Here is an 11,195-nt window from a genome sequence, read left to right as displayed (position 1 = left end):
AGAGAAGCCTCGCTTTTTATTTTTCTCTCCCTTTTTGGGGGGTTGGGGTAGGGATTGGGGGTCCAAGCCAGGGTACTGCACATAAGAGGCAAGTGCCACACCACTGAGCCACATCCCCAGTGCAAAGAGGAATTTCTAATGTACAAAATCTGTATTGGAATCAGAATATGTTTAAAAAGCAAACCTGTTGAACATGAATTGGACCATACTAACTTGACCTAGGAGGGAGTCAGTTATGTCTCCTGGCCTAAAGAAGATTTAAAAACGGACTGATTTACGTCTAGGAAAGAGTTCAAAGTCCTAGGAGAACTTTGAAACAGTAATGAGAGTGACAGGCAATTGTATTTTGGAAAAAACATTTCCATAGGGAAGGGCTTTGTAACTATTTCATCTGGACCATTCTTCTCTCTCAATGAGAATGTTCTTTATTCAACCAGAGAATAAAGTTGGCCTGTGACATTAATTCAAGGATAAATTTTTATTTCTTAGTATCCACCAAGTGATAGATTACCTGACAAAGCTATATTCTCCTAGGGAAGGACATCCACATCAAGCCAGGAGTCCTGTGAAAGACTTCCTTCTCTTACCTCTAACTACTGAGATTCATATATTATGGAGTCCAAAATGTGGAAAAAATATAAACTTCACTCAATCTTCACTCCTCATATTAAATTATTACTTCCATCACCAATAACAGGATCTAACGTTTTTTAGATGAGGTATAGCTTTTATAGCTTTTTTGAGGTCTTTGATGACTCTTTTTTAAAATACATACTTTTTTTTTACTTGTAGTTGGACACAATACCTTCATTTTATTTATTTATTTATTTTTATGCAGTGCTGAGGATCGAACCCAGCACCTTGCATGTACTAGGTGAGCGCTCTGCCACTGAGCTACAATCCCAGCCCCTGATGACTCTTTTTAAATCAAATGTTGATTGACGACCAACATGTGACAGACACTTTATTCAGTGTTATATTCATCAAATATGAAATTACCTATTCTTTCCATCCCTGAGCACTCAGACTAGCAGGAATAATAATGAATTGGCATAGTAGATGCTGATACGATGGGAGGTACACTGTGCTGGGTCTGCAAAGTGAAGGCTGAAAGAAGAAAAGAACATCTATAAAAGAATGTGGATCTCAAGTTATCAACAACAGCAGATGCTTTCAGATATCACATTGAGGGAGAAGACTGAATGGAATGTATGTATCCATTAGTAATCTTCAGTAACTTGGTTGAGCCAAGTAAATCAGGTCAAGTGAGTATTAAAGAAATGTTAAGTAGAAAAACCTCCAATAATCGTGTTTTGCAGATGGGAGATATTATGCTTCTGAACTGAGCATTTTGTGGAGAAGACATGGTTTAGAGAAGAGCTCTTGGCAAGAAATGTGACTATGTCCCCTTCCTATTTTGGCTGCTGGAATTGAACTTGGAGAAATAAACTGCTGTATTACTTTCAGTAATACTGAAATACTGGAGTTTATTTCTCCATAAAGTAAAACAAAATTATTTGAATTATTTTATGCCAGGTGAGGAAACAAACAACTTCCTGCTTGTTGATCAACAACATTGGTTTGGGGTCTCTAACGTTACATGGGGAGGATTTTTTTTAAAAAAATTGGCTTCCTCCTGGTGCAAAAGATTAAAGGGAAAATTCTCTCTTTATTATGACTTTCCTCATGGGCAGGATAATTCTTAGATACTTCATTCTACTTTCTTAATACAATTTTTCCATTACCAAAATTTCCTAAGCATTATATTTTTCTAAGCTGTCATCCAAAATTAAACTAATATAATTTATTTAAACCCTTCTCCATTTAATTGTAGACTGTAAATAAATTTTAAGAACTATTTAATTGCTTTTAAGCTTGATGTAATAGGGATAGTATTGTTGTAGGATTATATTTTCATAATACAGCACAGATTAATATCCTGGGTGGTTGGCAATTTGTAGGTATTTTTCAACAGAGTGCTGAGTTTGATTATGTTTCTTATTTTGACAAGTTCTGTGTATAATTGATGAGAGAGAGAGAGAGAGAGAGAGAGAGAGAGAGAGAGAGAATATGAATCAACAAATGAGTAGAAAAATCTATAATGTTCTCTTCCTCTAATTTCCTGGTTCTTCAAACATTGCTGGTGTTCATCTATTTTGAAGTATAACATTTAAAATGTTTAATGAAGCCCCCATGCATATTCATTTTACTATTTTACACCAAATGCATCACTGCATACATTTGGCAGTCTAGGCTAGAGAAGGGCTCCATCAGAATACATATGCATTCTTCTTGAGAAGCACTGATAAATAATTGTTGGCCAATCAAATGTAACTTTTGTTAATATCTAATAATACAGGCATTGCATTTTCCAGTAATAAATATGTTGACTGCTCCAGAGAATTATTACAGCATTCAGAATGAGATTCCAGGATTTTACTTGCTTTCTTCTTCTCCTCAAATTGGTGGTTTTGAAGACAGAACTGTTTCTATTTGCCTCCTCCCTCCTAGGAAGCAGCAAGATTTCTGCTTTCATTTCTATTGCAGGAATGAAACCACAGTTACCTGGAAAATATATAAATGATCGAAATCATACAATAGATACCTCCTGTTAATTTTCACTTCATATACTGATCACAATCCTGAACAGACTGTATATGATTGTTCACTGATGGATAATCCTGGATAAAATGTGAGGATTTGGGAAAATAAGCTGCTTTCTAAGATTAAGAAAAAGCCAGCCAGCTTGTAAACTACCTAAATATAGAAATGGGCTATTTTATAAAGACTGCTCTAGAAAACCTATACTTTTAACTTAGTTTTGTTGCTTTTATTCTGATTAGAATAACCAATAGTATATTTATTTTAAAAATTAAAAATGCCAGTTGGCAAAAAATAATAAAATCCACCCAGAGTTAAAGTTAATATTTTAAAGTATATTCTTAAGAGGTTTCCCTTGCATAAATTAAGATTTTTTTCCAAAGGAATAATTTTGTACATATATTTCAATTTACTAGTTTAAACACTTGCTTTGTAATAAACCCTGCATTGTCTGTTGGGGATGCTATAACAAAATATGGACATGGTCCCTGCATACACAATTTAAATCCTATTGAAGAATATGTCTAAATTATGCAATTTGAAGCCAAATATTCTACCCTGGATTATAAACAACTTTCTTTGCCTTCGTTCCTACAAACTAATTTTCATATACGGAGTAGTAGTTTGGTGAATGGATACACCAGAATTTACTTAACCCATCTCCACCTGTGGACATGAGTGTTATTTCCTATTTTGCGTTATAATGTGCTGCAATTTTGTAACATAAAGATTATCCAAAAGCAAAATTATTTGATCAACAAATGAAATGTCTAACCATATTCAAATTTCAGCACTTATTTGTAAGAATTCCTATGTGCCCCTAGAACCTGATTCTCCCTTGTCTACCCAGAAGTTCTGGAGTATAGATTTCTGCAAGAAGAAACCTTTCCTATTTTGAGTTCATTTTTGTCTCCAAGCAGAGCTGGAATTCCCTCAACCCGACCCTACTTAATTCCCACCCTCTCAAGAAAACTGGCATTCCCTTTTTATAATGAAAGTTTTGGCACTGTATAAAATGCTGATATTAAGGCAGCCTTCTTCCTTCCTTAACAGATGCTGCCTCTACAAAGCCCTTGCCATGTTTCAAATAGAAGACTAAGTGGGAATACAAATATTTACATATAAGTTGCCACAAAAATCATAATTTGTGACCTTGCAGATAGGTTAGCCTTCATATCTACCTTTTCTTATGATGCCACTCATAAGCTTGTTCAGATCACAGGCACACAAACACATTCACAACCCGGTACATGTTTAATATTTTTAACATGGAGATTAATGAGGAAAGAAATTATAGATAATTCTTTAATCATTGTTAAGGTAAACATTCCGGTGAAATCAAATAATACTCTCAAAGAAGCAATAGGAAGGTGCTATTTCAACTACAGTTTTGTACCTGGGGCAGCTGTTAATTCCTAGCAGGGCCTTAGGCAAAGCCGTCAATGTTTTACTCCAATTATCTCACTTATGGAACTGAGCCACCTTCTCTTTTCCTTTCCCTGTAAGCATTGCATTAAAACACTCTCTCATTCTATAAAGTTTTGCTTAATTTCAAAGTCATATCACCTTCCAACTGCAATTTGATTTCCCTAAATATAACAAGGCACTTAAGACACTTTTCTCTCTTTTAATGAAATTTAAAGACAAAACACACCAGTTATTTAAGGAGAAGATTTTTCTTCAGGATGTTGCAATAGGAAGGACATATGTTAATGAGTAAATCTCAGAGAAAAGGAAGGGATCCAGGAGTTTCAAAGAGGCAGGAAAAAGTGCCACCTTCTCTCTGAGAAAGCAGAGAAGTAGTCTTATCTTAGAATATATAAGAGCAGGGTGTTCATTTCTCAGAATACAAAATTGTGTGGCACTTCTTGACCTCTGCTACATTCCAGACACATAGGGGTCATGTGACATTCAACATATGCCAAAGGTAGTCTTCCATTTCAATTTTTTTTGCCAAATCATAATGATTTTTTGGTTTACAATGAGGCCAAGGATAAAGGAGATATTTCACAAAGCAGAGAAAAACTATAATACTATTCTTTTCAATATATTGACACTTAATTTGTTGTCTCAAACATTGAACTAAATTTTATTATCAGGTCATTTTCAGGATGTGATAGCACTTTTAATCCTAGGACCAATTCAATTTATTATATAAATTATTTTCTATAAGAACGCTTCAGGCTGGGTATGGTGGTACATGCCTGTAATCCCAGTGGTTTTGGAGCCTAGGCAGGAGGATCTCGAGTTCAAAGCCAGCTTCAACAAAAGTGAGACTCTAAGCAACTCAGTGAGACCCTGTCTCTAAATAAAAATACAAAATAAAGTTCAATGGTTGAATGCTCCTGAGTTCATTCCCTAGAACCCAAAAAATGAAGCAGAAGAAGAAAAAAAAGAATGCTTTGCTGCTAGTTGACCACCCCTTGCCTTAGGCAATCAAAAGTAGTAGAATTTATAATGTAAATAACAACTATTTTAAAACACATTTTCTATTTTGAAATAAAGACTTTCTAGAGTTTAATGAACAAGTTTCACTTCTTTAAAAGTGACTTATAGGTTCCAACAGTTTCAAAATTAACTAACTCAAGAAGTCATCCCAAGAAAGGAAGGAAGAGTCTGTACTTATTCTTCTTATTTCATCAGAGAACATTAATGCAGGTGTTTCAAGTGTTTTGCACTTCACAAAGGCGCTATAAATACAAAGCCACACATCAAATAAAATTTTAGAGCAATCACACTACCCCAAAATAACTTAAAATATATTTTGTTAATTAGGTTGTGCCTTGAGTGAGATCATCTTTAAATTAAATCATGGACAAATGAGGAAGGAGCCTCAGAACCTACTGAATAATTTGAAAATAAATGTACAGTTCAGGTTGACAGAAGAGAAAGAGAAGGATTTTTGAAAATTAACTCTAATATTTGAATATGATTTATAGAGATAATGTGAATTAGAAGTAGGAAGACCCATAAGGCAAAGGAAGGATAGGAATAGAAACTAGAAAAGTGATTGGTTCACAAAATGAACTCCTTAAAGTCCTATAGTGTGTATCTTGGAAGAAGACTTAGATTTGAATGTAAAATGAATTTTATGTGATTATTTTGGATAATGTCCTGATTTAGACTAGTGTAATCTCATGATTATTGTTCATTTGTGTGAAGGGTGGTGGTATGTGCATCTGGGAAATCAAAGAATTATTTGTATGTTGGACATCAAGTAATTGATACAATATTCCATCTTGACTGAAATTCAAGATATTCTTATTACTTGGTTAATATTACCATTTACTCCTTTTATGTAATGAGTTGTACTGATGGAATTCCTGGTAGGTTCTGTTTGATTAATATGGACTATATAGTTATTATATTGCTGAACAATGTTTTATATGAAATAATCTGAACATAATAGGGGTATACTCAGTAAATGGCTTTATTTTTCACTAATCACTGTCAAATGTGCTCTGTTGGCTCTTTGTCCTCAGTTTCTTGCTGACATCTTAGGCAGATCCCATTGCTTTTGTTATTGAATATTGATCGCTTAAACAATCACATATATAAATGCAATCACATGTATAAATACACATTTATAAATACATAAATACATGTTAGCTTTCCATCACCTTAACAAAATATCAAACATGTATAAGATTAAAAGGAGGAAAAGTTTATTTTGGATCACAATTTCAGAGGTTTCAGTCCATGGTCATTTAGTTCTGTTTTTCCTGGGTCTTGATGAGGTGGACCACCAAGGTGTGACAGCCCAGTACAGGAAAAGTGCTCACCCCCTGGCAGCCAGGAAGGAAGGAAGGAAGGAAGGAAGGAAGGAAGGAAGGAAGGAAGGAAGGAAGGAAGGAAGAAGAAGAAGAAGAGGAGGAGGAGAAGGAAGAGGAGGAGGAGGAGGAGAGAAGAATGGAAAGGAAGAGATGAGGAGGCACAAACAAAGGTCTGCCCCTAGTGACCTACTTCCTCCAACTGAGTCCCACAGCCTAAAGGTTGCACCACCATTTAATAGCCAATAGGCTGGCAACCAAACTTTAGCATATGAACTTTGGGGTGCATTTCAGATTTGAAACACTATAATCCTTACATACAAAATACTTTGATAAAAGGGATTTGTTTTCAGGTATAAAGCCTAGTCTGATTCAAATTTGTTTTCCCTTAAGCTCAGGCCTCAACTTTGGACTGAGGAATTGTCATTGGGCAATGTAGAATCTGCACTTGATACATAATTCTCCTTCCTCCTTCTCAGTGTATGAAGCAGATTAGAGAAAAAAAAAAGGCAAGGTTTTTTTTTTCTTCAGTATTTTAGCTCCCAGTTTGCTAATGCCCTTTGAGTGGCAGACAGAGAAAGTTTCACCAGCATGCAACATAGGATCCAACTTTTGGGGTTTAATGCTCTGCAGCCACCATCCTGAAATTCTTAATCTTTGAGTTTGTTTTGTAAGTGAATGAACAGAGAGTATGTACAGGGCATGGCACATGCAGTTTTAACTACAGTTCCACTATAGGATTGTTCCAGTTTTTGCTACATTGCCTGCCCCTATCATACATTTACCCAATGCCACTGCTGCCTTCTGTGTCTGGTGGGACCAGGGCATAGATGTAGGGAGGGTTAAGATTGTACACATATCACTCCTGGGGCTGGTCATAGTAGTGGCCAACTCCCTCCTGGGCTGGCAGCACCAAAGTGTTTTGGGAGAGAGACCTACTGGAGCAAACTCTTTCCTACCCTATACTCAGGTAATTTGTTTACCCTGACTAGGAAGTTGCCATCTCTTGAAGCATTTGCTGTGGGTTGGTATTTGGCTAGTTGGTCAAGAAGACTGATTTTCCCATCCCTGGAAAGTACACAGCAGTATAGTGTCAGTGGTCAGCAGCAGGGCATTTCCATAGCGCACCGGGTCACTAGTTCAGGACCACTGCTGCAGTCTGGCTGGACACAAAATCACGAGCCACTCAAGCAGGAACAAACTTTATTTCCAAAACTCCCGCGAATGCCACGCACACCGGCCTTCTCCCGGGTCACACTACACCAATTGGAAATCTCTCCTCCGGAATTCCCTCCTACCGCACTTCTCCAACCAATGGGAACTCTCCGGGAGTCCCCGGGAGAGCTCCAAAGTAGCTGGCCTAGGCGGACAGCAGGGGTCTAATCTCCAATTGAATTCGCATCTTAACGTAATCATTATCATCTCAATGGCTTGCTGGCTTCACCTTTCAACCAAAAATGCCAAGCTTCATTCCTACTTGGCTATGGCTCTCAGCAGAGCACTATGCACCAAGTGGCACTGCAAGGCCCTGGGGGCCTGTAGATGTCTGCACTCACCTTTAGAACATGAGGAATAGAGTATGACATTTAATAGCAATAAAAAATACCACCACAAAAGAATAGGTTATATTTAGTATAAAAAATGCAAATAAGATCCATATTCTCCATATTATCACTTTGCACAGGATCCCACAAATTTTGTTGGCCCTGATGACCCTGATGCAGGTGAAAATTCTTTTGGAGGTCTACATGGGTTCATTAAAATTAACCTTGGAATCTCTAATTGATCTTGTGTGACCCCATTTCTCCTTTCCTGTCCAGGCCATGGCCTCCTAAAGCTTGGCTTTATTCACCTGCTATACCATTCTCTTTGGTCAGGTAATTTCTTAATGGTCCAAGCCCAACTATTTTCCACACTCAAGGATCTTCAATAATATCCATGTTAGAGCAGCCTGCTGCTTTCTGCATTTCTCCACTGAATGCAGTTTGTGAGGGTAATCTCTCAAGGGCTCAAGATGTGTGCTCAGCAGAGGAGTACTCACCTAGCATGCAAGTGCACAAGGCTTTCAATTTGAGCCCCAGCATTGAGGCGGGTAGGGAAACCAAAAGACAAAAACCCTGCTTCAAAGCCAGGCTGCCTGGATTAAGTTTGTTGTTCTACCCCCATGTCTGTGACTTTTGGTTGACTACTGAGTGTCTTGGTGTCTCCATTTCCTCAAATGCAGAAAAAAATATACTTACAAATCCTCTGCACAGGCTTTAGTGTGGATTAATCTTTGAATACAAGATGTTTTTAAAAGGCCTGGGAAATAATTTATTATATTTTAATATTAAATATTACTGTCTTCAGTTTTGAGGCTTCAACAGACATTTTCAAGCAAACATCTCAATTGGCATACTCTTCAACAAGTTATCTCATTCAAGTTTATGCATCAATTTTTCATGGATAATGTGATCATACAATTTTTTTCAGGGTTGTTTTTCTTCTATATTCAGAAGCCATAATTAAGGTATATTTTTCACTTCTTTAACACTTGAAATGAAATTATTGATAGATCTAACAGTTCATAAGTGTTATCAATTTGGAGATTGATTAGTTGGTCATTTTTGGTTCATTAAGGTAAAATTCTAAAGGAAAATAAGTCAACTAATCTATCATTATTGAAGGGTATGGAAAATGACAATCTCTAAAAAGGGAAATGACACCCCCCCACCCCAAAACTGACCTGGAGGAAGAGGGAGAAGGAAGACAATCATTAATCCTCTCCTAGGATTAATGGGCCCTAAGGGGGAAAAAAGGCAAACTTTCATTCCTTCCCAACAACAATGGGTCCTGAAGGGAGGAGGCCAATACTGAAATTCTGGGCCCTGGACTTTTACCCTTTCACCTTGCCAATGAGGAAAAAAGCAAATAGTGAAGGTCTGGGAAACAATGAATTCCGGAGAAAGAGGATGAGCAGTGAACACTGAATTCTGAGCTTTTCCCAGTGATAATGAGTTTAGGGCTTTTTACAATTTCTTTCCCGACTGTTCAAACTAATACATCCTGCTTTAGTCTCTAATAATTAAGCCACCCACATTGTAAACTATAAAACTCAAACTCCTGTAACCGGGGACCATTTTTCTACCCAGAAAATGAGCCCCTCCAGTACCTGATCATTGACTCCACTGCAGAATAAAGGAAAGCTTGTTGATCCATTTGAGGTCTGCTTCCATCCTGGTTATTGTGCTTCCATAATGGTGCTGAAATTGTGTTGGTTATTTTGCTTACAATCATGATGGTTGTTTCTCTCATCCATCTACACATTTTGCTAGTCTCCCAAGAAACATTTTTCAATAAGAGCTTGTTTACTCTTCAAGAAAGCAACCCCCAAATATATCTTATTCTTATAACAGTCATGAACACACATCTATTTCAGCGTTGTTGGTTTTTTTTTTTTTTTTTTTTGATGACATGTTAAGTTACAAAACATCTCTGTAAGGAATAGTCATTGGAAATTCTAATGCATACTTTCACTCACTAGTTCTGGGTTGTTGGAGAAAGAAGATCTGAAGTATCACTTAATAAAGAAATGTCATGCAACCTAACATTAATTGACTTTTCCATAGGCACAGGCTCTACAAGAAATTAAGACTGTAATCAAGAAAATGACAATATTAACTCAATTCACTTTTGTAAACACTGGGTATTCCAAACAGTGATAGTATGCTTTAATCAAATCAAATATAATGAGTCCCAGATGTATCACAAGTATAATCTTGGAAGACCTTGACTAGATCATTTTTAAAAGTGGCTTTTCTGAAGTTACTAAAGCCCCAAGATTATCTCATGGTTGACTACATTCATTTAAAGCTGCCTTGCTTGATGAGTTTTGTAAATGAAGTGAAGCAAACATGTGTCACAGACTCAATTGCACTTAATTCATTCTATAGAACCATGTTCAAGATGCTGAATGGGCTGTAACAAATGCCTCTCAAGTGAATTCATTTTACAGTTTAAGACTCTTGCTTACTCTCTCTCACCTGACACTAACGGCAGCTTTATAAGGACAAAATTAATCACTTTTACAGATGAAAAACAGAGGTCAGAAGAGAATACTGGTAAGCAGCATGAATGTTATGGTATGAATGTTTGCCCCCCAAAAATCTATTCACATGTTCAAACTGAATGAACAATGTAAGTAGGAGGGGCATTTTGGGAAAAGATTATGTCACGAGAGTGGAGCCCTCCTGATTTAGGTTAAAAGTCCCCAAAGAGCTGCCTTGCCCCTTCTATCACATGAGGATGCACCTAGGAGGCCTCATCTGTGAAACAGGATTCAGATACACCGAATTCCAGAATTAGCCAGTGCCTTGAACCTTGGAATCCGCATCCCTCAGAACCGTGAGAAATAAGCTACTCAAACAAAATCAGCAACCCAAACAAAAATGATGGGGAAGGGGAGGGTGTTTAAGACCCAGTTATGCTATTCAACGGTTGTATAATTTTGAACAAGTTACATAATCTCATTATGCCTCAGTTTTCTTATATTAGAAGTTAGGCTAGTAATGGTTTAAATATTAGAGTCCTATTTAAAGAAAAAAAAAAAAACACTGCCTAGGTCTTTTATGGACCAAAGTGAATATAAATATACAACAGATGGCATTCACACCATTTAAAACAATGTGTGTGCTTCCCACAGTTTTACAATATAGTAGTACTATAAAGTTTTGAGACAAAAATACAAATAATTATTTTAAAAGTCCTTTGATGTTTATAGAATGAATGATTCCAGTAGGACTGATTTTTCTCCCAAAATCCTGTGAAAATTGGTGCACAGATGCT

Source organism: Urocitellus parryii, chromosome 2 (genome assembly GCF_045843805.1).
Source record: "Urocitellus parryii isolate mUroPar1 chromosome 2, mUroPar1.hap1, whole genome shotgun sequence".
In the NCBI taxonomy this organism is placed as follows: Eukaryota; Metazoa; Chordata; class Mammalia; order Rodentia; family Sciuridae; genus Urocitellus; species Urocitellus parryii.
The sequence above is the reverse complement of the archived record's forward strand: the minus strand, read 5'-3'. Positions refer to the sequence as shown.